The sequence below is a fragment of the Silurus aristotelis genome (genome assembly GCF_946808225.1).
Source record: "Silurus aristotelis genome assembly, chromosome: 18".
Lineage (NCBI taxonomy): Eukaryota > Metazoa > Chordata > Actinopteri > Siluriformes > Siluridae > Silurus > Silurus aristotelis.
Genome location: NC_139591.1, coordinates 10731493 through 10757069, shown reverse-complemented (window position 1 = coordinate 10757069; position 25577 = coordinate 10731493). Strand labels below are relative to the sequence as shown.

General features: G+C 41.0%; 1 long non-coding RNA gene across 1 annotated transcript in view; it reads left to right on the top strand.

The window, feature by feature from the left end:
• The first annotated feature begins 1143 nt into the window (after positions 1 to 1143).
• LOC310741419 overlaps positions 1144 to 25577 on the top strand; it is a 355923-nt gene continuing 331489 nt past the window's right edge. Inside the window, exon 1 of the long non-coding RNA XR_014537934.1 lies at positions 1144 to 2168. This is a non-coding gene — a long non-coding RNA (uncharacterized lncRNA). The remainder of the gene's footprint in view (positions 2169 to 25577) is intronic.

The following is a 25577-nucleotide window of genomic DNA, read 5'->3' as shown; positions in this document are numbered from 1 at the left end:
TGAGATGGTGTCCAGCATGTGTGTCGACACCCTGGTGAGGAGTACCAAGAAAATGGTGTATTGCTTACAATCAAGCATGGTGATGGAAGCATCATGGTCTGGGGCTGCATAAGAGCTGCTGGTACTGGGGAGCTGCGGTTCATTGAGGGAAACACGGATTCCAACGTGTACTGTGACATTCTGAAGCTGAACTTTATGCCGTCCCTTTAGAAACTGGGCTGAATGACAGTTTTCCAACGTAATAACGACCCCAACACCCTGCCAAGATGACAACTACCTTGCCGATGAAGCTGAAGATGAAGGTGATGGAGTGGTCAAGTATGTCTCCAGACCTGAACCCTATTGTGCACCTATGGGGACATCCTCAAGCAGAAGGTGCAGAATTGCCATGTGTCTAACATCAAACAGCTCGTTGATGTCATTATTAAGGAGTGGAAAAGGATCCCAGCAAAAACCTGTGCAGCTCTAGTAAATTCCATGAGCTCTTTCCATGACCTTTGATATGTTCACTTAGGGTGTAGTCACTTTTGTTGCCAGCTATTTAGACAAAAATGGAGGACAGTACATCCATACTGCTATACAAGCTGCATTTACTATTTTAAAATATATCCAAGTTTAATTTCTATGATATTATATAGCAGTACTGTAAATATTTAAATGGTTGCTTTAATGTGACTCACTTTCGTGAGATACTTTATATAATGGTAATAATTAACTGCAAAGAAAATTATTAATATACATATGAGCAATTGTAGTGGACTGTTGATGTTAAATACAGTCTGAATCCATTCTCAAAGTTCTTGAGTTGCTCAGCAGCTTCATGGATCTTTAGGCTGTAGATGTGGAACCATTCCCAGCTGCACAGAGTAGTCCCAATTAAGAAGAACTCCATCCAAAAGATGTCGGGATGAACCATAGAACCAAATAGAAAAGAGGGGTGACAGAAAGAGAGAAAATAAAGATGGTTAAGCAGTGTCTTTGTTTATATGTTTAACGACACAATACAGTGTGATAAGGGTGTAAGTTGGGACTCCATAGAGGAAAGATCTATGACCTACTGACAAATTGCTTAACTAAATAAATGTGTTTTTAGTCTAGACCTGCTCCTTTACCTAAGAAAAATCTACTGTTAAAAGACTTGACGAAATGTCTTGTCTGAGTGTCTAACACTATGGATAACACTAATTGGAAGGCTGTTCCATAACTGTCAGGCTTTGTAAGAGAAAGCTCTGCCCACTGCTGTTGTCTTCATTATTTAAGGTACCAACAAATAGTCAGCACCTTTTGATCTGTGTAGGCAGGGGGAAAATAATTTATGAAAAGTTTGCCTAAATACTGTGGTGCAAGACCATTCAGTATTTTATATCACTATAAAACAGGTATCGATTGGCTAGGCAGAGAGTCCGAGCTGGGAAGGATGTGCTGCAGGTTAGAGCAATAAAGGATGTTGATGGAAATGTGTTGAATGGTGAGGAGAGTGTGTTGAGAAGGTGGAGGGAGTATTTTAAGCAGCTGATGAACAAGGGAAATGAGAGAGAGAAGGTTGGATGGTGTGGAGATGGTGAAGCAGAAAGTGGATAGGATTAATAAGGAGGAAGTGAGAGCACCAGTATACCAGTAGAAGCATGGAGATGTTTAGGAGATATCGCAGTGGAGTTTTTAACCAGGTTGTTGAAGATGAGTGGATGCCTGAGGAATGGAGAAGGAGTGTGCTGGTACCGATCTTTAAGAATAAGGGAGCTGTGCAGACCTGCAGTAACTACAGGGGAATTAAGTTGATCAGTCACACCATTAAGTTATGGGAAAGAGTAATGGAAGCCAGGCAGAGAGAAGAGGTGGCCATCTGTGAGCAACAGTATGGTTTAATGCAGAGGAAAAGCACCACAGACACATTATTTGCTTTGAGAATGTTGATGGAGAAGTATAGAGAAGGTCAGGAGGAGTTGCATTGTGTTTGTGAATTTAGAGAAAGCGTACGACAGGATGCCGAGAGTGGAGTTGTGGTACTGTATGAGGAAGTCAGGTGTGTCAAAAGTATGTGAGGGTGGTGCAAGACATGTATGAGGACAGTGTGAGAGCAGTGAAGTGTACAGTAGGAATGACAGACTGGTTCAAGGTGGAGGTTGGACTGCATCAAGGATCAGCTCTGAGCCCTTTCCTGTTTGCAGGTTGACAGGTTGACAGATGGGGTCAAACAGGTCTCCATGGACTATGATGTTTTGCGGATGATAATGTGATTTGTGGTGAGAGTATGGAGCAGGTAGAGAAGAGCCTGGAGAGCTGGAGGTACGTGCTGGAGAGAAGGGGAATGAAAGTCAGTAGGAGTAAGACAAAGTACATGTGTGTGAATGAGAGGGAGGGCAGTGGAGTGGTGTGGTTGCAGGGAGAAGAGGTGGAGAAGGTGGAGGAGTTCAGGTACCTGGGGTCAACAGTGCAAAGTAATGAAAAATGTGTTAGAGAAGAAAAAAAGAGTGCAGGCAGGGTGGAGTGGTTGGAGAAGAGTGGCAGGCGTGATTTGTGATAAAAGGGTATCTGAAAGAGTGACAGGGAGTTAAAGTGTTAAAGGGAAAGTTTATAGGACTGTGGTGAGACCTGCGATGTTGTATGGTTTAGAGACAGTGGCACTGATTAAAAGACAGAAGTTGGAGCTGGAGGTAGCAGAGCTGAAGATGTTGAGGTTTACATTGGGCGTGACGATGATGGACAGGATTAGAAATGAGTTTATTAGAGGGACAGCGCATGTAGGGCATTTTGGAGACAATCTAATATAAATGCAATGTATCTTTTTCTTTGATAAAAAGAAAGAGGCAGATGTAGAGGACAGGGTGGTATGGAGACAGATGATATGCTGTGGCGACCCCTAACGGGAGCAGCCAAAAGAAGATGAAGAGATATGCTCTCGGGTTAAAAACAGCAAAGTGGATCTGATGGTGCTTTACAGTTCAGATGGACAAAGACCCAAATCCTATTGCAAAAGTAACCCAGGGTTTTTTTGAAGGTAAAGGAGTAGAATATTCTGCAATGGGGTTAGTAGTCACCTGATCTTAACCTGGCCTCAATTGAGCATGACCAGATGAGCCATTCATGATAGTGTTGATAAAGGGGAGGACGTTATGTGAGATAATCTGGAAGATTGTCTGGATTGCAGAATCTCTTCTGCTGACAGAAAAATTTGTTAGTAATAGAGAAGGAGAAACCTGAGAGTATAGTGTACGAGTTGAGGTAGAAGTGATGGTCCGGCAAAAGGCCAAACTCCTTCCTGTGAAGCTTACTGCTCTGTCATTTGCATACTGGTATTCTCTCCCACCTTCTGTGAAATCTGACTATGATTCAACAAAAGCCAGTTTGAGCACTGTTTTTGGACATAACACCTTTTTGGCCACATTTCAAACATTTTTTAATGCTTATCCCAGTAAATCAGAAGAACCTCTTAAAGTCTACGCTGCTGAGCTTTCAAATTTGGAGACTGAAGCATTTCCTCAATATGATAAAGCAGCATGGAACTTTGAAATTGTTTTGTAGATCTGTGACTGGTTTAGACCCAGCTCTTCAATTGAAAGTCCATGAGCATGGCGCTATGACTTTGGACAATGCCTTGAAACAGGCCACTCAATGTGAACGTGTTTAGTTGGCCCTAAGTCTTACACACCCTTCAGCTGTTTCGCCTGTGGTTGTGAATCAACAATTGGCTAACAAAGTGACAGTAACCAACATCACTGAACTTGCATCAGCCATTGCTGAACTCAGAACTGACTTGCATGCTTTACACTAGTCTCACCTAAGAAGAACAGATGAATGCATGAACCAGCTTTGACAGCAGATTTCCAGCCTTCAGGACGAGTTGACGTCGTTTATACACTCTCCACATCAGACCTGCACACCTGTGGACCACGATATAACAGCACGCCATCGCCAGCATGATTGGGACGATCACGAAGATCACGAAGACTTTCTGGAGCCAGAGTGTTTAGCACGATTGATTTAACTGCTGGTTACTGGCAAATACCACTTAATCCAGATGACAAAGAAAAAACTGTTTTCTCTACTGGCACTAGACTATGTCATTTAGATGACATACTCCCTTAGATGTTATGAGGAAAAAACCTTGAGAGGAACCAGACTCAAAAGGGGAACCCATCCTCAAAACTCCACATGAAGTGGGATCCAATTGGCACTGGTACATCTCTAGATGGTTCAGGATGTTTACGGGGTCGGCATCTACTTCTTTAAAGGTCCACAATCTTCATAAGGTGGGACGTGACTGGGGCTGGAGCAACCTCAGGATGCCTCGGGATGGGTAGAGAAAGAAAAGCAGTGGAGAGGAATTAGCGTAGCTGCTGTTTATGATATTAACAGCACCAGATGATAATGTGCATGTGATCAGATGTTCTGGAGCACAAAGATATGATGGTGTGTTTGTTATGTGTAGGCTTTGCTAAAAATATAAGTTTTTAATCTGCACTTAAACTGGGAGAGTGTATCTGAGCTTCGAACACTGTCTGGAAGACTATTCCAAAGTTTAGGAGCTAAATGTAAAAATGCTCTACAACCTTTAGTTGACTTTGCTATTATAGGAACTACTAGAAGTCCAGAGTTATGAGATCTCAGGGAGCGTGACGGATTGTAGCATGTTAGAAGACTGAAAAGATAATTAGGAGCTAAACCATGTAAGTGAGAAGCAGTAGTGTGTAGTCGATTCGAAACTTAACAGGTAGCCAGTATAGGGATGATAGGATTGTGGTTATGTGATCATATTTTCTCGACCTTGTAAGAACTCTGGCTGCTGCATTCTGGACTAACTGTAGCTTGTTTATTAATGATGCAGGACATCCACCTACTAATGCATTACAATAGTCTATTCTGGAGGTCATGAACGCATGGACACGCTTCTCTGCATCAGATATAGACAACATGTTTCTTAGCTTAGCAATATTTCTAAGGTGGAAGAAGGCTGTTTTTGTAACCTGGTTGATATGATTTTTTTAAAGACAAGTTGCTGTCTAAAATAACTCCAAGGTCTTTTACCGTTGAACTAGTAGTTACAGAACATCCGTCTAAATGCAGGTTGAAATGCTGGAGCTTCTGTGTACTGGTTTTTGGGCCGAGGAGCAAAAAGAGTTTTATGAGTTTTAACTTTTAACTTTTACACACTCAGTTATCCAAGCCAATTGAGCTGTATTGTCTGGTTGCAATGAGATATATAGCTGGTATCATCAGCATAAAAGTGGAAGCAAATTCCATGCCTTCTAATAATATTTCCTTAGGGAAGCATGTATATTGTGAAAAGCAGGGGTCCTAGAACTGAACCTTATGGCACGCCATAATTTACTTGCATTAACCTGGATAGCTCTCTATTGTAGTCTACAAAATGGTAACGATCAGACAGGTAGGATTTAAACCAGCTTAATGCCTATCCCTGAATGCGGATGTAATTTTGTAAGCGATCTAGGAGAAGATCATGATCTATAGTTTCGAATGCAGCACTCAGATCTAGTAAAACTAACAGAAAGATGTAGCCTTGGTCTGAAGCTAAAAACAGGTCATTAGTGATTTTAACTAGAGTAGTTTCTGTGCTATTATGGGCCCTAAAACCTGACTAAAACTCTTCAAAGATACTGTTCTCTTGTAAGTAAGACAATCTTTTCTAAAATCTTAGACATAAATGGGAGATTTAAAATGGGTCTGTAATTTAATAGCGTGTTTGGATCCAAATGAGGCTTCTTAATGAGGGGCTTAATAACTGCTAACTTGAGGGGTTTAGGGGCATGACCAAAATATAGTGAGGAGTTAATAATATTCAGAAGAGGCTCACCAGCTGTAACACTTCCTTCAGTAGTTTAGTTGGAATGGGATCTAACTGACATGTTTTGATTTCCCTTTGGTAACATCATGCAGCTCTTCCTGTCTTATACATGTAAAGCAGTGTAGTTGTGGAGTTTTAGGAGAGATTGGGTCAGGAGATGCTGTCAGAGGTTGGACCGCCACAATTGTTTTTCTAATACTATCAATTTTTTTCAGTGAAGAAATTCATAAAGTCCTCACTATTAAACTGAGCTGGAATATATTTTTTCAGATCCCTGATTTGTTGTTAATTTAGCTACTGTACTGAAAAGGAACCCGGGATTGTTTTGGTTGTTTCCTATGAGTTTGCACAGGTGTTTAGCTCTAGCAGCTTTTAGCGCCTGCCTGTAGCTGAGCATACTGTTTTTATATGCAATTCTAAATACCTCCAATTTAGTTTTCCTTCATTTTCTCTCCAGATTACAGACTGTTCTCTTGAGGGCATGTGTATGACTATTATACCAAGGTGCAGGTGCTTTTTTCTCTAAACTTTTTTAACTGGATGGGGGCAACAGTGTCTAATGTGCTAGTGAGGATAGTGTCTATGTTGTTAGTCATTTCATCAAGATTATTAGCATTTATGGGTTTAGTGAGAAATTGGGATAAATCAGGCAGGTTATTTATGAATCTGTCCTTAGTGGTCGGAACAATATTCCTACCAAGTCGATAACGTGGTGAAACACGGCTAATATGCTCTACCGGTAGTGTGTACAATATGAGGTAATGGTCTGTGATGTCTTCACTCTGCTCCATGGGATATTATTAAGTCTAGTGTGTGGTTAAAACGATAAGTTGGTCTGGTGATGTTTTGTTTAACCCCAAAAGAGTTTAATAAGTGCACAAATCACAAGTCCACAAATCCTAGGGCATCGTTTGTATCATCTACATGAATATTAAAATCTCCTACAAGCAGCACTTTATCAAAATTGGTCTGAAAGAAAACAAGCAAACTCTTGAAGAAAATCAGCGTAGGGCCCTAGAGGTCTGTACACGGTGGACAGAGCGAGAGACAGTAGGGGTTTCCCGTTGTATTGCGTTGAGTCATGGGATAGCTCGGTAACTCCAGTTGCAACCGAAATCATATAAGCACAGAAAGGTTTCCAAAACTCTTGCTTTTTTATTTTTCTTGGCAACAGTGTTACGGGTTAGTCAAAAAAACTTAGAAATGAGCATCAGAAAATAATAAGGACATATTCCTCGGTCTTGCACACATGCAGTAAAAGCGGAAAAATGCGGCGGTAGGCTATTCCCAAAATGCCGCTCTGCTCTTAAAGAAGCCACAACATATTTCACTCGTTACACCATGTAACAGACACTGTCTTTCGTTAAAGCCTGTATAAAGTTCATTAGTTTGAATGTAGACATGTAGACATTAAAATGTAGACATTGAAACTAACATAACGGCTTATAGACAGGTGCGGCTTATTTATGTTCAAAATAAAAATCTTTGTCAAATTCAGTGGGTGTGGCTTTTATTTTGGTGCGCTTAATAGTCTGGAAATTACGGTAAGTTTTGTATTCTTTCTGTGCAGCCCGGTAAAAATTTACCCACAAACTGGTTGGTGGGTTGGGGACCACTGATGTGTGGAACATATTAGAAAATGCCAGTAAATGTCAGACAAGGTATTGATAAACATCTGCTGCCTATGTGGCTAAACACCTTGGCTATGCGGGGAAAACAGAGAGACCGCATGACGTCTTGAGTCATCTTGCATAATAGGGTGCATAAAGTTCACCAATGTAATTCAGCGTAGGCCAGCTTTAGCTATTAGTAGTAGAATATAGTATTTTATATAATACTATTTAGCAATATGCTTCAGATAACATAACATTGCTTATATTAGTTTAAATCCAAGCTTAATACACATAACCATTATTCAGCATTAATATAGTATAATACTCAGCTTTGCAATAAAATCCATGTATAAAGAAATTTCAGACAAAATCAATAATCATGCTTTAGAGTGAAGTTGATCATATATAAAGTTTAGCATTTATTATATAATCAAAATGCTTGTAAATGTAATAAATTGTATACATACCAGTGAGCAAATAAGGCTGATGGATAAGGTTAGGGATTAGAAAAACCGACAGTTGTAGAAAAATAAGGGGAAAGTTCATAGTAAAAAAAACAATAGTGTCAGGTCCTGAGGTATAGGATGGACCAGGATTGTCTCCAGTTGCCATGGGGGAAGTTTGGGTATAGTCAAAAGAGATGGAGCCTGGGGAAAAAGGCTTGACCAGTAGCGCGAGATCAGTTCAAGTAGAGGCACCACGAGTATGAACCGGTTATTTAAGGTGGAAAATACACGCATATGAGGACAAAAAAGTGGCTCCAGAAAACAGATACAGTAAAACCCTATTGTACGAGCAACCTATTGTACGAGCAAACGGAGATACGAGCAAACTTGCTCGCAAAATTTTACCCCGTTTCACGAGCAAATTTCGAATTTCGAACCCACGCTGCGGGTTCCCCGTTTTCGGCGGAGGGTCGCATCAGTCTCTTAGTTAATGACGTATCGCTCGGTCGCTCTCGTTGTTCAGTGCAACAAAAACTTTACTTTTTTTAGTTTTATATTTTTATTTCACTAGAAATCTTGAAAAATGAATCCCAAGTAAATCAGTGATTGTGCTGTGAAAACGAAAGTAAATAGAAATACCATGGAAACCGAGGAGGTTACGAGCGTGATGTGCGTCTCACACTCGCAATCAACCACTACCACATGGGTAAGTGTTATGCGAGAAACAGAGGCGGAAGCCGAAGTCAAAGCAAACAAAGTTTATTTAGCAAAAACGCGTACTCGCAGTAACTGGGAAGTAATCCAGTGGTGCGCGGTGGGAGCGCGGTCCACTAGTCCAGAACTGGATGAGAAGCAGTCTGTGTAATATCCAAAGGAGCGCGTAGGAGACGCGCCCCGCTGACCACAAGCACGGGAGAATCGTGACATGTACAGCCAAACCATTGATAATAACGGACAGCGAGTGAGGGTGAATGAGGGGTTTATATATGGTTGGGTGATGAGTGCTAAACGAGAGTCAGGTGTTTGATTAGTAAGCCGGCGAGCAGCTCCGTGCGGGCGGGGCACGCACGGGAGAAGAATCAGGGAGCTCCCTGTAAGTGTTAAATTATGTTTACATTACGGTAATTTGCGGCGTATTTGTTTGTTAAAATAGGCTACAAATACTTTTTAAGTGCAGAAATAAGCGATCGAATAAGATCTCGGAACGGATTTTTTTTTTAAGAAAGGGTCACTATCAAGAGATATATTTTTTTTACATGTAAATTGGAATCGTGTGGGGTTGAACGAGGCCTCCTGAAAACAGGTGGAATTTTACTAAGAATAGGTAGAAACCAGAAAACACGTAAGCAAAAGGGGGGCAAAGCCTTGTAAAATTATTGGTATATGTAAAATGTTAGGGAGGAGATATTAGAGGAATTATGCAAATGTAACTAGGTTTGAGATATAAAAAGTAAGGATATTTTATATAAATTTTGCACTCGCCTGTGAAAGCTGACGGGTGCCATTGCTGTCAAGATGGTTCTCTCCCAAGAGCTCCATGGGACAGGCCTGAATTGACTGCAATAAAGCAGATTTGCTCCTTTTCATTCGTGACTTGAAGATGTCTTTATTTGGCTTGTTTATGTTTTGTTTAAAGTTTTGAATCTTATTGGCAGTTGATTAGTGAATAGCTAAAACTAATTTGAGTATTGCAGTGGTGGGCGGTGCATTTGGTACCTGGGCCTTCAGTGGGGACTTACCCGAAATAATCCCCTCTTAATACCACCACTATCATGTCGCAATTATAGAAGCCATCATTACTATACAAAAACTCATTATAACAACGCGTGGCATTACAGAGAGAGGGGCATTTCACATATGGAGGGTGAATACCATTTTACTGAAGCAAGCTACAAACCTCTACACTACAACTGCAAATTTGCCACCTACATCATCTGGAGCAGTCCAGAATCAATATTTGTCTGTTAACATGACAAAAAAGATGGTGGCAAACGGTGGCGTTGGAGATGGAGGCATTGGAGAAACAGATTCGCGAGCTGCATGTAAAGCATGACCGGCTGCGAGAGCGGAAAGCGGCGCTGGAAACATCCCGGGCGGACGCGCACTCATCCCAGGTAAACTCCCGGGTTGAACCTAACGCTCCCAGCACATCAACTCCGCGTGCTTCTATGCCCAGGCCCAGCGCACCTACAACTCCGGCACCGGTGCAACATGGACCCTGGATGCGGCCGCGGCGGAAGAGACAAGCCAAGCCCCGATCGAGGACGTCTCCACCTCCACCACCGGCCTTCGAGATCTCGACCGAGAACCGCTTCGTCCCCCTCCGCAAAACGGAACGCGACACTGTTATTCTCGGAGATCCATCGTCCGGCATGTCCGCGCTACCCGAGCTAAAGGTAAGGTGCACACTCGCTGTTTTCCTGGTGCTCGTGTTCTGGATGTCGCTGCGCAGGTACCCGCGATCCTGAACGAGAACATCGGAGCGGTTGTTCTCCATGCCGGAGCAAACGACACCAGGCTGCGGCAAACGGAGATCTTAAAGAGGGACTTCAGGATCCTGGTGGAGACGGTACGCAGCACATCACCCACAACGAGGATCATTGTGTCAGGACCTCTTCCCACTTACCAGCGGGGGGCTGAGAAGTTTAGTAGACTTTTAGCTCTAAATGAAAGGTTACAGTCATGGTGTCGAGAACATAAACTTCTCTTTGTTAATAACTGGAACTGTTTCTGGGAGCGTCCTAGGTTCTTCCGCCCTGATGGCCTGCACCCCAGCAGAGTTGGAGCAGCAGTGCTATCAGATAACATCTCTAGGATACTTCACACCATCTGACTGGTAAGACATCAAGAAATCTTCAAGTATAAGAATACGCATACTACAGACCAAATAGTTACAAGTTCACACACAGCCCAGTTTATAGAAACCGTATCTATTCCTCGGGTAGTAAAACCAAGAATTACATACACAAGATCCAGAAATAATCTTATTGCAGTTAAAACTGAAAAATGCCAGATAAATAAACACAACAAAGTTCTAAAGTTCAGTCTTTTAAACATTAGATCACTTGCACCCAAAGCACTGATTGTAAATGAGATGATCACAGATAATAATCTCGATGCACTCTGTCTCACTGAGACCTGGATTAAACCAGGTGATTATATGGGTCTAAACGAGTCGACACCGTCAGGATATGTTTATAAGCATGAGCTCCGTCAGACTGGTCGTGGGGGGGGTGTAGGAACCATTTATAGTGCTTCTCTTAATGTTAGTCAGAGATTAGGATTCAGCTTTAAATCATTTGAAGTGCTCGTTCTTAAAATTGCACTTTCAGACATGCATAGAAAACTCGCTCTGGTCACCGTGTACAGACCCCCAGGGCCCTACGCTGATTTTCTTCATGAGTTTGCTTGTTTTCTCTCAGACCTCTTGATCAGTTTTGATAAAGTGCTGCTTGTAGGAGATTTTAATATTCATGTAGATGATGCAAACGATGCCCTAGGATTATCATTTGTCGATTTACTAAACTCTTTTGGAGTTAAACAAAACGTCACCAGACCAACCCACCGTTTAAACCACACACTAGACTTAATAATATCCTACGGAGCAGACGTCACTGATATAGATATTTTACCCCAGAGTGATGACATCACAGACCATTATCTCATACTGTACACACTACCGGTAGAGCAGATTAACCGTGTTTCACCACGGTATCGACTTGGTAGGACTATTATTCCAACCACTAAGGACAGATTCATAAATAACCTGCCTGATTTATCTCAGTTTCACATTAAACCCATAACTGCTGATCATCTTGATGAGATGGCGAACAACATAGACCTTATCCTCACTAGCACTTTAGACACTGTTGCCCCCATCCGGTTAAAAAAGGTTCGAGAACAAGCACCTGCACCTTGGTATAATAGTCATACGCATGCCCTAAAGAGAACAACACGTAATCTGGAGAGAAAATGGAGGAAAACTAAATTGGAGGTATTTAGAATTGCGTATAAAGACAGTATGCTTAGCTACAGTCAGGCGCTAAAAGCTGCTAGAGCTAAACACCTGAGCAAACTCATAGAAAATAACAAAAACAATCCCAGGTTCCTTTTCAGTACAGTCGCTAAATTAACAACAAATCAGGTATCTGAAAAATGTGTTCCATCACAGTTTAGTAGTGAAGACTTTATGAATTTCTTCACTGAAAAAATAGATAACATTAGAAAAACAATTGTGGCAGTTCAACCTCTGACAGCATCTCCCGACACAATCGTACTTACAACCCCACAACTACACTGTTTTACATGTATAGGACAGGAAGAGCTGTATGATGCTATTATGACAGCTAAATCAACAACATGTCAGTTAGATCCAATTCCCACTAAACTACTGAAGGAAGTGTTATATACAGCTGGTGAGCCTCTTCTAAATATTATTAACTCCTCACTATCGTTAGGTCATGTCCCTAAATCCCTCAAGTTAGCAGTTATTAAGCCCCTCATTAAAAAACCTAATCTGGATCCAAACATGCTATCGAATTACAGACCAATTTCAAATCTCCCATTTATGTCTAAGATTGTCGCTGCCCAGTTATGTAACCACTTGCAGGAGAACAATATCTTTGAAGAGTTTCAGTCAGGTTTTAGGCCCCATCATAGCACAGAAACTGCTCTAGTTAAAATCACTAATGACCTGTTTTTAGCTTCAGACCAAGGCTACATCTCCCTATTAGTCTTACTAGATCTTAGTGCTGCGTTCGACACTATAGATCATGAACTTCTCCTCGATCGCTTACAGAATTACATCGGTATACAGGGACAGGCATTAAGCTGGTTTAAATCCTACCTGTCCAATCGTTACCATTTCGTAGATTTAAATGGAGAGCTATCCAGGATAATGCTAGTAAATTATGGCATGCCACAAGGGTCAGTTCTAGGACCCCTGCTTTTCACAATATACATGCTTCCATTAGGAAATATTATTAGAAGGCATGGAATTAGCTTCCATTGTTATGCTGATGATACCCAGGTATATATTTCATCCAAACCAGGCGATACAGCTCAATTAGCTCGCATAACTGAGTGTGTTGAAGAAATAAGAGATTGGATGACCCATAACTTTCTGCTATTAAATTCTGATAAAACGGAGATTTTGTTTATCGGCCCAAAAAATAGTACACAGAAGCTCCAGCATCTCAGCCTGCATTTAGACGGTTGTTCTGTAACTACTAGTTCAACGGTAAAAGACCTGGGAGTTATTTTAGACAGCAACTTATCTTTAAAAAATCACATCAATCAAGTTACAAAAACAGCCTTCTTTCACCTTAGAAATATTTCTAAGCTAAGAAATATGTTATCTATATCTGATGCAGAGAAGCTCGTCCATGCGTTTATGACCTCTAGAATAGACTACTGTAATGCATTACTAGGTGGATGTCCTGCATCATTAATAAACAAGCTTCAGTTAGTTCAGAATGCTGCAGCAAGAGTTCTTACTAGGTCAAGAAAATACGATCATATAACCCCAATCTTATCGTCCCTTCATTGGCTTCCTATTAAGTTTCGAATCGACTACAAACTACTGCTACTCACTTATAAAGCACTAAATGGTTTGGCTCCCATGTATCTATCCAGTCTTTTAACACGCTACAATCCGTCACGCTCCCTGAGATCTCAAAACTCTGGGCTTCTAGTAGTTCCTAGAATAGCAAAGTCCACTAAAGGCGGTAGAGCATTTTCACATTTAGCTCCTAAACTCTGGAATAGTCTTCCTGACAGTGTTCGGGGTTCAGATACACTCTCCCAGTTTAAGTGTAGATTAAAAACATATCTTTTTAGCAAAGCCTACACATAACACACATCACACACATCACATCACAACCTTGTGCTCCAGAATATATGATTACATGCACATTATCAACTTGTGCTGTTAATATCATGAACAGCAGCTACGCTAATTCCTCTCCACTGCTTCTCTTTCTCTCCCCATCCCGAGGCATCCTGAGGTTTGGCCAGCTCCAGTCACGTCCCACCTCGTGAAGATTATGAACCTATGGATGATCATGGAGAAGTAGATGCCGAGTGTTTAAAGGCCCTGGCATGGAGAAGCTGATGCTGGATCTATGATGATCACAAATTGTTCTGTATTGTTGAAAGATTTATGACCAAACTCTTGATGTCACCCATATGAGGATGGGTTCCCCTTTGAGTCTGGTTCCTCTCAAGGTTTCTTCCTCATATCATCTAAGGGAGTTTTTCCTTGCCACTGTCGCCACGGCTTGCTCATCAGGGACAAACGCACACCATTCACCTTCACTGTTGTTTTCTGTAAAGCTGCTTTGAGACAATGTCTGTTGTGAAAAGCGCTATACAAATAAACTTGACTTGACTTGACTTGACTCTTCTGGGTTGGCCGACCTCTTCTCACAATGTCTAGCTTTTCTTTAAAATTAATTTTCAAGTATGTCCGACACCAAAAAAAGTTTTTCCTTTTCCGTAGGCATAAAAGTATTAGATGTATTAATGTGCACAGTGCGCTACAGATGTGTTTTGCCAGTCTAACTTGGCTGTAACAGTTTCCCTCTAACCAACCAATTAGCAGACGGAAAAATGCTGACGCAATTCTGGGCAAGCTAGCTGGTCATGTGAAGCGAATATGAAATCTGATTGGTTAAAGAAACAGAGCTAGTTCTTAAGGAGACTATGGTAAAAAGGCCAGCAGTACTGACTTTGAAAGCCCTGGGCAGATTAGATTGACATGGCAGAACATAGAGTCCGAAATCTGATTGGACAAAAAATCTAACATCCACATACATGTACACTTCCAGCAGTGCAGTCAAGAGAAACTCTATGAAATTTAGAGAATAAACTGTTGGGAATAAATTAAATCAATTTGGAACAAATATTAGAATTTAGGTTGTAAATGTAGTTCAGTGCTTCTGATAGTGTTTAGGTCCTCCCATTCAGCCACTGCTCGTAACCTTGGGGTAACTATGAACAATGAACTGTCCTTCTTCTCACATGTTATTAATGTGGCTCGTTCTTGTCGATTTCTTCTCTGCAACATCCGAAGGATTCGACCATTTCTGTCCACACAGGCTGCCTAGGTGCTTGTTCAGACTCTTGTCATTTCAAGACTGGACTACTGCAACTCTCTGCTGGCAGGTCTTCCCCTGAACGCTATTCGTCCACTGCAAATGATCCAAAACGCAGCTGCACGACTTGTGTTCAAGTTCTCACACACCACCCCACTGCTACGCTCCCTTCACTGGCTTCCATTAGCTGCATGTATCAGATTCAAAACACTGATGCTTGCCTACAAGGCCAAAAATGGACCAGCACCATTTTACCTCGAAACCTCATCACATCTCGGCTTGCACTACGCTGTCTGAGATCCTCCAGCACTGCTCGACTGGTACCACCTTCCCTCAGAATGAGAGGTAAGTATACTTCAAGGCTCTTCTCTGTTCTGGCACAGAGGTGGTGGAATAAACTTCCCCTAGATGTCCGTATAGTGGAGTCCCTGGCTATCTTCAAGCGACGGGTCAAATCATATAAAATCAAATCAAATTTTATTTGTCTCATACACGTCATATTATGTCACATACGACTGTCCGGCATGAGGAAATAGAATAGGGAGAAAAATAAAACAAAACAAAGAAAAAAATAAGGCAGATAAATAAAGAGTATAAACTATGTAAAATATAAAATATATAAAAATATAAAGATATATATAAGGAAAAAGTGTATATACAAGGTGTGCTTATGGATACAGGGTATGCTTATGTACAGTAAACAGTAATCACATAAGGTGGTTGATGTGAATGTCCTTAAAGTGACCGTGTACGGTGTGGTGTGGTATAAAGTGCACTGTGTGCGCTGTGGTGTGGTATAAAGTGCACTGTGCTGTGCAAGTCCACAGTTGAAGTGACAGTCCAGAGTTTAGTGTTGTAGTGCGAAAATAACAAAATTTTCAGAAAAGTGTGGTGATGGAGAGAGCGGACCAGCTTTTAGATCCTGGGTGTTTCCTGGTTCAAACTTCGAATGGCCTGCGAGAAAAAGCTCCTCCTCATTCTCTGTGTTTGCTTTCAGGAAGCTGAAGCATTTCCCTGAATGCAACAAAGTAAAGAGTCCATTGTTGGGAAGGCTGAGGTCCTTCATAATATTTCTTGCTCTGGTCCGGCACCGCGTGCAGTAGATGTCCTGCAGGCTAGGGAGCTCGGTGTGGATGGTATGTTCAGCTGAACGCACCACCCCCCCTGAGAGGGTAGTTTAAAGTCCCTTAGGCGTCTGCCGGGAATCACCTCATATACTGCCGGGCCTTCGTTGGTGTGACATGACCAAGACAGGTCCTGTGCGATGTGAACACCTAGGTACCGGAAACTGTCCACTCTCTCCACTGGGGTCTCGTTGATGTTTAGTGGTTGGTATAACCGCTTCTGCTTCGTGCTGAAGTCCACTATCAACTCCTTAGTCTTGCTGATGTTCAGGAGAAGGTTGTTCTCCTGGCACCATCTCTCCAGGTTTTTAACCTCCTGTAGGTAGGCCGTCTTGTCGTTGTTGGAGATCAGGCCCACCACAACAGTGTCATCAGCAAACTTAATGATGGTGGTGGAGTTGGAAGTGGCCACACAGTCGTATTTGTACAGTGAGTACAGGGTGAAGACCTACCTCTTTCTGAAACGCTTAAATGAGCAGTTTCCAAGTTTGCTTTGTAGAGTTCAAGAGTTATGTTTATATTAAGTTTGTAATCTTGCATACCAGTGTAGATTTATTAATTGCTAGAGACTCAAAGCACTTTTGTACGTCGCTCTGGATAAGAGCGTCTGCTAAATGCCACCACTGGCGTATTGAGCCACTTAATTGTTGTCTGCTTGGGGCCGAACTGTGAGTTCCGACAGGACATTTACACTAAGTTTGTCAATATTTACCTATCAAGGGATCAGAAAGCTGTCTCAGTGACAGGCGCTTTTAGGCGTATAGCGCTTTTAACAATGAACATAGTCTCAAAGCAGCTTAACACAGATAAAGATCTTTGACCACTACATTCCACAGCATGGGGTTCCTGAGGCCCTACACTCAGATCAGGGCAGACAGTTTGAATCTGACCTCATAAAGCACCTTTGTAACTTGTTGTCAATCAAGAAGCTCTGTATGTCTCCTTATCATGCACAGTGCAATGGAGCTGTTCAGCACTATAATCGCACTCTGAAAAATGAACTTTCCAAACATCTTTTCGACTCGGGCACTGAGCGGGACGAACACCTACCATTAGCTGCATCGGCTTACAACACCACTTAGCACACTAGCACAGGATTGACACCTTTCTTTCTGGTTCATTTGCGTGGGGCCCGCATTCCCCTCAACACGCTACTCCTGGACAATATTGTTCTCAATTCTGCCAGGACTCCAGCAGCATATGCTAACAGATTGCGTAGGACACTGACCTGTGCTTACCATTCTGCAAATGCTTTCAGAGACAGGTCTCAAGACCAACAACGTCTAAACTAGGATCGTCCTTTGAAATACACTCCCTATAAGCATGGTGGCATGGTGTTAGTAGATGATCCTTCACACCACCAGAAAAAACTGTGCCCATGTAGGCTAGGCCCATATAAGGTTTTGCAATATGCCCCTCCAGTAGTTCCATCCCTGTCAATTTTGAAGTTTTGGATTTTTCTAGGCCTAATTCAAAAGCCAAAATCATTTATTACAACCACATGAAACCTTACATCACATTTCCTGTTGGGTGAGGGAGTATTACATATTGAGTAAAGTTTGAGGTCATAGTGGATGGTACTGCAGCTTTGAATGGAAGTCAGAGATAATACCGCGAGAATAGAACGCTACGATTTTGAGTCATGGTAAAAGTAGGTGCGGGAGTGACTGAGTAAGGAAATAGGAAGATGAGATGCATGGCGGATTTATGACTTTGATTTTCATTTAAACAAGTGAAGTGATCTCCAGCTCCTTGTCAGTGTACTGATTTCAGTGTGGACAACCCAATCGGCAGAACGAGCCAAGAACCCACAAATGCGCGCGCGGGGTAAGAACATGGAGGTTGGAGCCTAACACCTTGCGCGTTACAGAAGCATTAGTGAAGGGAGAAATAAAGTGAATGTTATGGTGAGTCAGAAAGAAGTATTGATAGTCAGCTGTAGCCAGAACAGGTAATAATAAAACATACCAAGAAATGATCTGAGATGGGAATGGGGTAGCATGGCTGTATGTAGCTGGAGATTGAAGGCCAGGCACAGTACGTTGCCTCCCTTGTGCATCAGAGGGCAGCTGTTGAATGTCAGTGAGAAGCAATGCAGAATATAGAAAATATAGAATATAGAAAAACCACAAAAGGGCTGCTGCCAGAGAGGTTTTGCTTTCAGCTGGGTCTAGAGCACTGATGTATGACGTTCATATAAATTCTTCTTGTATTTTAGAGTTTTAATGGTATTTTTTACCTGCCATTTTTTATTTATTTAGACTTTTTATTTATTTTTTATTCAGAAACGAATATGATTTAAAATGTAGCTAAGTACAATATTTTAAACAAAACATTCATTGTTAAATGTAAAATTACATAATAATTATTTTAATAAATACTCAAAAACTCAATTACAGTGACAAAACTAAATTAATTCATTACATTCCACCTCTGCCAATATGTAGTTCTTCTATTATGTACTAGTACTACTACTATAAGGTATTATTATGTTTCCAACTGTTACAATCTTTAAAGGTATGGCTGTAGAATTTAATCCCAAATAACAAAGGTACAATGATACTTGTGACCAAAATTTTAATTAGAGGATGCCAAAACCTGCAAATGCATGAATTGGTAAATGGACTGCATCTATGATCAAATAAATATATGTATGTATATAAAAATTTATTTATTTTTGTATTTTGACATTTTGGTATTATACCTTTACACATTTTGGATTTATTAATTTTCACATTTATTTTGGCATGTACACATTTTGTCCAAATATGTTAATAGGTGGGCACTACTAAACTGACTAACATATGATTAGGCAGCTAAGTGACTGAATGTAATTGATTTGTTTAAAAACTTTGAGTTTCTTTTATTCAAATTGATCAAATAATCAATATAACCAAACTGCAGTAAACATTTTGTGATCCTACATTTCAGATTGTGGTAAACCCAAACTGTAGAATGTGCACAATAATATGTTATTGTTAAACCAAACAATTGTGGCCTAATTTTTCTCGTCACTTGATTGGAGCCAAGGTTTCAGAACAGTTTGGCCTGTTCACACACTGAGGGAGAAGGTTAACAAAGCTATAAAATCATGCTGTGAATCATGCTAACGTTCATACCTTCTGTTGTCTTTAGTATAAAAGTGTAAATTTAATCTCCAATTAAGTTGCCAAACAGAAACTGGCTGCTGGAGGATTAGGTGAAAGACTTCTTACATTTCAAGGTCTGTAAGGCATCACGGTTAACATGTACACACGGTTTTTCAGGTAGTCTAACAAATCCTTGTGAATTCACAAAAGTGCTTTTTACCTGTGTTTCCAAAACTCAGACAAAGGCTGGATTTGAACTGCTTAAAATTTCTGGAACAACTTGGAGTCATCAGCTAATTCTTGCTCCCTGTCCCAAAGAAGGCTACCATGTCAGACATCTGAAAGATCCAAAATTTTGGTACAGTTAGGGTGAAGAAAAGCAAAATATTAAATTTATTGTTGGTTTTTTATTAACACAGTTTAATTATTATCAACATTTGTAAACATCAACAGTTTATATTTTAAAAACAATTTTGATTAAAATGACTGCTTGGTTAAATGATATATAAAATAATATTTTATAATATTTTATAAATATAAAATATATGTATTTTCTATCTTATATAAATATAAAATTTATAAAAATAAAATAAAATAAATCAAATTAATGCAATACACTTTTATATTGATTAAAATGAGCAATCGATTAAATTGGCATTGAATGGTGGCCATGTTTTTCGAGATATGCGGATATCCTCGCAGACCCTTGTGGCAGGTTGGACATAGACACTGCAGGCCAATTTGATGGAACTAACGGATGCATAGTTATAGCCATTTTTTTAATGTTTTTCCCATCTTATAGCACCAGCAAGTGGTCAAGTTTGCAAGTTTTTTTATTTGACCACAGAGTAAGTGAGTGGTGATGATCTCATTCTGTTCATGAGTTATAGCCATTTTAGTTAAAGTGGCCCCGCCTTTTTCTGACATTTTTGACTACTCTTTGAAACAATGAGTGGAAAGTAAACTTTTTAAAAATTATTATTAATAGCTCAATTATTTCTGCACTGGGTTGATTCCAATCCGTCAATAACCTAGACTAGTTTGCAAAAGCAGGTTTTGGACATAACTCAATTTTGTAGAAAAAACAGACTTCGTAGAGCAGATTGCAAGTGTATAAGCCATAGGCGTACAACCGGAGTACAGCTCGCTCGGGTTTTAATACAAGTGGGAGGGAGGGAGAGAGACACGAGCACACACACGCGCACATACACACAATCACAAGTACAAGCACACGGCAGTCCTACGGTTGAGAGAGTCCGAGGTGCGCTGGCTGACCCGTGATGCGCGGGGAGGTGACGCGCAGCCGATACGGGATTGTGGAGTCCGAAAGAAAAAGCAAACAAATAACCCATACATTCAACGGCACGTAGAGTCCAACACATACAATAACGAACGGGGATTGGGAGTGAATGAGGAGCTTATATAGAAGCAGGGTGGAGTGATGAAGAGCTTCAGGTGTGCGTGATTAGGCCTGGAGCTCCAGAGAAAGTTGGGGCATGATTGATGATGAGCTCCAGGTGTGCGTGGTTAAACCTGGAGCACTAGAGAGAGCAGAGGCATAAAGAGCCACCAATGGGGCGTGGCAGGTGGATCCCTGACACCGGCTGACTAGTAAGCCTTAATTCTTGTGCACAAATTATGTCATACTTTTTCCCCAAAGGGGGGTAATTTTACTTTCTCTGTTCTTCATAGATTGTATACCTCTTACTTTAATTGAGACAATATTAAGTGACAATTAAAATATAGAATGGAGTCATCGCTTAGTTTCTTTTTTTTTTTTTTTTTTTATTGTCTGAAGATGGCGGTGATGTCCTTTTTCACCTTTTTGGATCAGTGACAACTGTTGTGTTACTACTGTCTGTGTTCGTAGTCAAAACTTCATACCTTTTAGCAGAATGCATGCTCAAAGTCTCTGTTGTAGCTGTTTAAAGGTCTGGTAAGGTGTTATCATTAGTTGGTATTTGCATGGGGATTGTCCCATCTATGTTGTCTTTTTCTTTATCTTTCTGTCCATCTAATTTTGAAGGTTCCGGTAGCAGGATATATATTTATCCTAATAGCTACTGGAAGATGTATTACTTGTTGAGCTTGTATTGTCCGTGTCACTGTTGCTGGATTGACTGTCCTCTCTACTCCATTCCTCTGCTGTTCCTTGTGTCTGTCCATCTTGTATGTCATCCTGGGCTTGCTTGACGTTATTTAAGTTGCTTTCCTGTTGTCCCGTGTCGTAGGCCGCTGTATCTTGTCGTAGTCCCTCTTTAAGCAGTACTTTTGTTCAATTGCTGTACGAGTTTGGGCAGCCGAAGTACGAGTGCCCAGTTCCACAGCACAGGTTACAGGTCCCGTCGTCTGTACACTTTTTGCCTTTGTGGCCGAAGCTGCCACATTTCCAGCATTTCTGTTTGTCGCAGTCCTTGACCTGGTGTTCTGTTGAATTGCAAATAAAGCACCTTTGAATCTGTCCAGGTTAGTTTATTGAACCCTTGTATGGTCCTATGGAGATGGTGTTGGGGATTCACATCAGCTCTCCTCCTTGTTGTTTTGACTTTAACCTTGTACTTTCGCACACCATACCAGATACCGAATTGGTCTACTGGTTTTTGCATTGGTTGGATTATTTCAAAGATTCGACTGAGGGTAAACCTTTACGTCTTCATCTGCTACTCTTGCTGTCCAGAATTTCACAACCAAGTGCTTAATATCATGTGCAGCTAATGTAACCAGTTTCCAGTTTTTACAGAAACCACTCGCAGAACCTGTGTTGAAAACATTGATGAAACGTTCCAGAGTTTGTCTGTAAAACAAGCAAAGTTCATGTTCACGTTTATTGGGCAAGCTGATGAATGAATAAATATCCACTGCTTGAATCCACTCCGTTTGTAGGAGATGCATTCCCACCTGTGTCCTGTTGGGGGCTTCACCTTCTCCCGTGAACTTTAAGCCAGCCCAGTGCTTCCCCGCCTTTGGCGGGGAGAGCGCTCGCGGGGGCATGGGAGGGAAAAGTTCTTATTATATGCGCGTTGAAGATTTCTTATACAAAGAAGAGGAGGGGAGAATAGTTTCAGCAAGGTAAGAAATAAACCTGCTTGTATGCTGGGTTTAAATGGCGGTTTTAGCCCTAGCTTTGCCACCGGTTTTGCCTCTTCCACTCATGTTGCTGCAGATTAAATTTGTTCAAGGAACTAGGCATGATGGGTACAACACATACTCGCCTTTCTTCTTACCCTATGCCCATCACTCTGAAATCTGTATTCATCAGACCACCTGACCTTTTTCAATTGCTCTTAAGTCCAATCTTTATGATCCCTAGCAGATTTGGGCCTTTTTTTCTGATAGCCTTACTAATAAGTGGTTTTCTTAAGGCTACACCGATGTTTAGTCTTAATATTTTGGGTTTCCTTCATGTTGTTTGTGTGCTATGTTGTGTATTTCGTCGTCTTGATGAGGTGTAGTTGTCAGCTGGAAGGACTCTCGTTAGATGCCGTATTTCGTGTAAATAATGATTTTTATTTAGCACAGAAATATAGCATCTTTACAGGCCTTCCGGTCAAGCCTGGAGTCAGCACGCTCTGATTCAAAGTCTGACTCCAGATCCATGCTTACACACACATTAAATGCTTGCCCGTTTCCTGGGTCCACCTCTTAATGTAAATGAGATGCATATGAGAGCTTACTATGCAATAATGTCGAATGTAAAGAGAAACCTGTCTTTGTCCAGACTGATGTGTTCCAGCTGTACCAGGGCTTACATTCCCAGATCATAAAACATAAAGGCATCCCTTTCCTGTACCTTGAAGTATCTGGTGAACGGAGAGGTTGCCTCCCAAGAAGATATACATCCTGGACCACATTCCATATTTGTTTTAAGAACATTATCTCAACACTGGCGAGAGCGCGTATCTCTCACCAGTCTTAAGACAACATTAAGTCTACCTCCTACGCTTCTGTTTTACAGAGAACCATCTGTCCAGGCGGTTCAGTAATTAACTTTGGCCTTTCTAGCAATGTCACCATGTAGGATAATATGAGTTTAGGCCTTTTGATATTACACATTTAAGATACTATACATTTAAGACACTACATATTTCCCCCCTTCGGGGGATCAATAATCCCACGATAAACAAAAGAATATAACATACATGTTCATCACTGGTTACAGAAATAGTAATAATACATTCTGTCACAGAACCTTAACAACATAATGAATTTATGGAGTGTGAGAGAGAAAAAACCTGTCAGGCAGCCGTTTCTCCTTGAATATCCTTCAAACAATCAAGACAGGAAAACCACTCTCACGCATCTGGGTACCGTCCCCAGGCATCACAACTCCAACCCATCGCAATATCATTGCTTTCGCAAAAGTCAGCAACAGCGTGCAAAAGCAAAACATCACACACAACGATACGACAACTGCCATAAAAATCTGTACTAGGACTGCACCTAACGGACCTAATTTGTCTTGCAGCCAAGAATTAGCAGACCATCCGGCTCCTTCAGCTGGACCGAAGGCGTCTCGTATGTTTCGCAATGCCTCTATAACACTAGTTATATTATCAGAAGAATCGGGGATCAAAGTGTAACATGCATCACCAGTTAAGTTCAAAGCCACACATAGGCCACCTTGCTTGGCCAATATATAATCTAACGCCATGTCATGCTTTAGCAAGGTCAATCTGTGACTTCTTTGAGTATTAGACAGAAAATCAAATCCCCTTATTGTCTCATTGGCGAAACCCTGTAATGTATAAGTGATATTATCAATATGATCAGCTAAAAATGTCACACCATACCATGGGAACAGTCCTATACCCCACTTTTCTCCTAGACTTATTCTCCAATGGTATGACTCCAAATTATGGAACTGTGCCAATGTTTTTTTCCTCCTATTAGCAGAAACAACATTTGACTGATTTGTATCAGGACCGTCTCCTTTCTGTACTGTAAAAACCTCATATGGGAGCTTCAGTTTTGCCATGTAACAGCATCCTATCCATCCATAAGGCAGAAATATATATGCCTTATCACCACAAATCCACTAAATGTCTTCAAAATTTCCTATTGTCACATTTCCAGGCAAATCTTGATTTTTCACCATTAAAGTTTTACTATATTTCTGATGTGGCGCATGAAACTTCACTTCATATAATTTACTAATATCTTTATTACGGTGTTGGCCCAGATTCATCAAATAACTGTCACAATCCGATACTCCCATAAACATCCCCAAACTAGTATACGTTCCATTTGAACAGAAACATACATCAACTTTCACAGATGTCACTTCCATCGACTCAGGGACTGCTGTTAATATATTCTCATGTTGTCCTAATAAATTTATGTAAGGTAATCCTCCCAGCCATGCACACTCGAATTTAGGCTTAAACAGAACGAGTGACCAAGTCATTAATCTATCCGTTGGTGCCTGCTGCTGAAACAACAGCCACAATAATGCATAATACTGACACTTAGAAGTTAGCGGTTCTGGCACCGTTTCTAAGATCGAAGGCCATGTGCCTGGTGATGAAACTTTTACCACACATGGACAATTCAAATTTCTAACTGATCTAACAGAATGAGTTATTTGCTGAAACCATAAGTTCCTACCTGCCCAGGGGTCAGCAATCTGTAACACCGATGAATCGAAACCATATGCTTTCCAGTCACTGTCTCTCTTTTGCAAAGTACGAACTTGAGTAGAATTAAAATCGTCACTCATTGTATCTGATATATTTTTCTGAGTTATCTCAGCTGAGGATACAACATGCTCATCCCACATCTGTTGCCTGGCTTCAAAGGTCTCTTCACTACCATTTACTGTAGGCTTTGTTTTCAACGTGGGTTCCTGAGTCATATTTAACACTTCTGTCGACTCTAAGGTCACTATGTCCGGCGCCTGTGTTATGTTTACAAACTTCACAGGCATCAAAGGTATTGGCACTGTTGTATCACTATACTCTTTTACAATCGTAGATAAAATAGGAGTAGTCTCCGTAATAACACAGTAGTTGACGTAATAACACTCGTAGTTGTATCCAGAGCTGTAGTGACAAGCTTTATCTGTGACAAAGTAGTAGTCTGGGTTGATGTATCAACATTCTTAGTTGTACCCAGCACTACTGTAACGAGCTCCGTTTGAGAATTATTCATTCTCGGAGTAGTTATTGCATTCGAATGATCTTGAACCTTTGTAATATCCGCGACATTCCCACTAGGTTCCAAACCTTTTATCACAAGTGTCACTTTACGCGTTACATAATCATCCTCCCAATAATTAAGAATTGGCACAAATTTAAATGCTGGTTCTAAATAAGTGCACACATATTCACCTGCATCTTCCCATGCAGCATTACGCAAAACTAGTGAACAATCCGTCTGCATCTTCACCAACTTCATGTCATTGTACAAAAA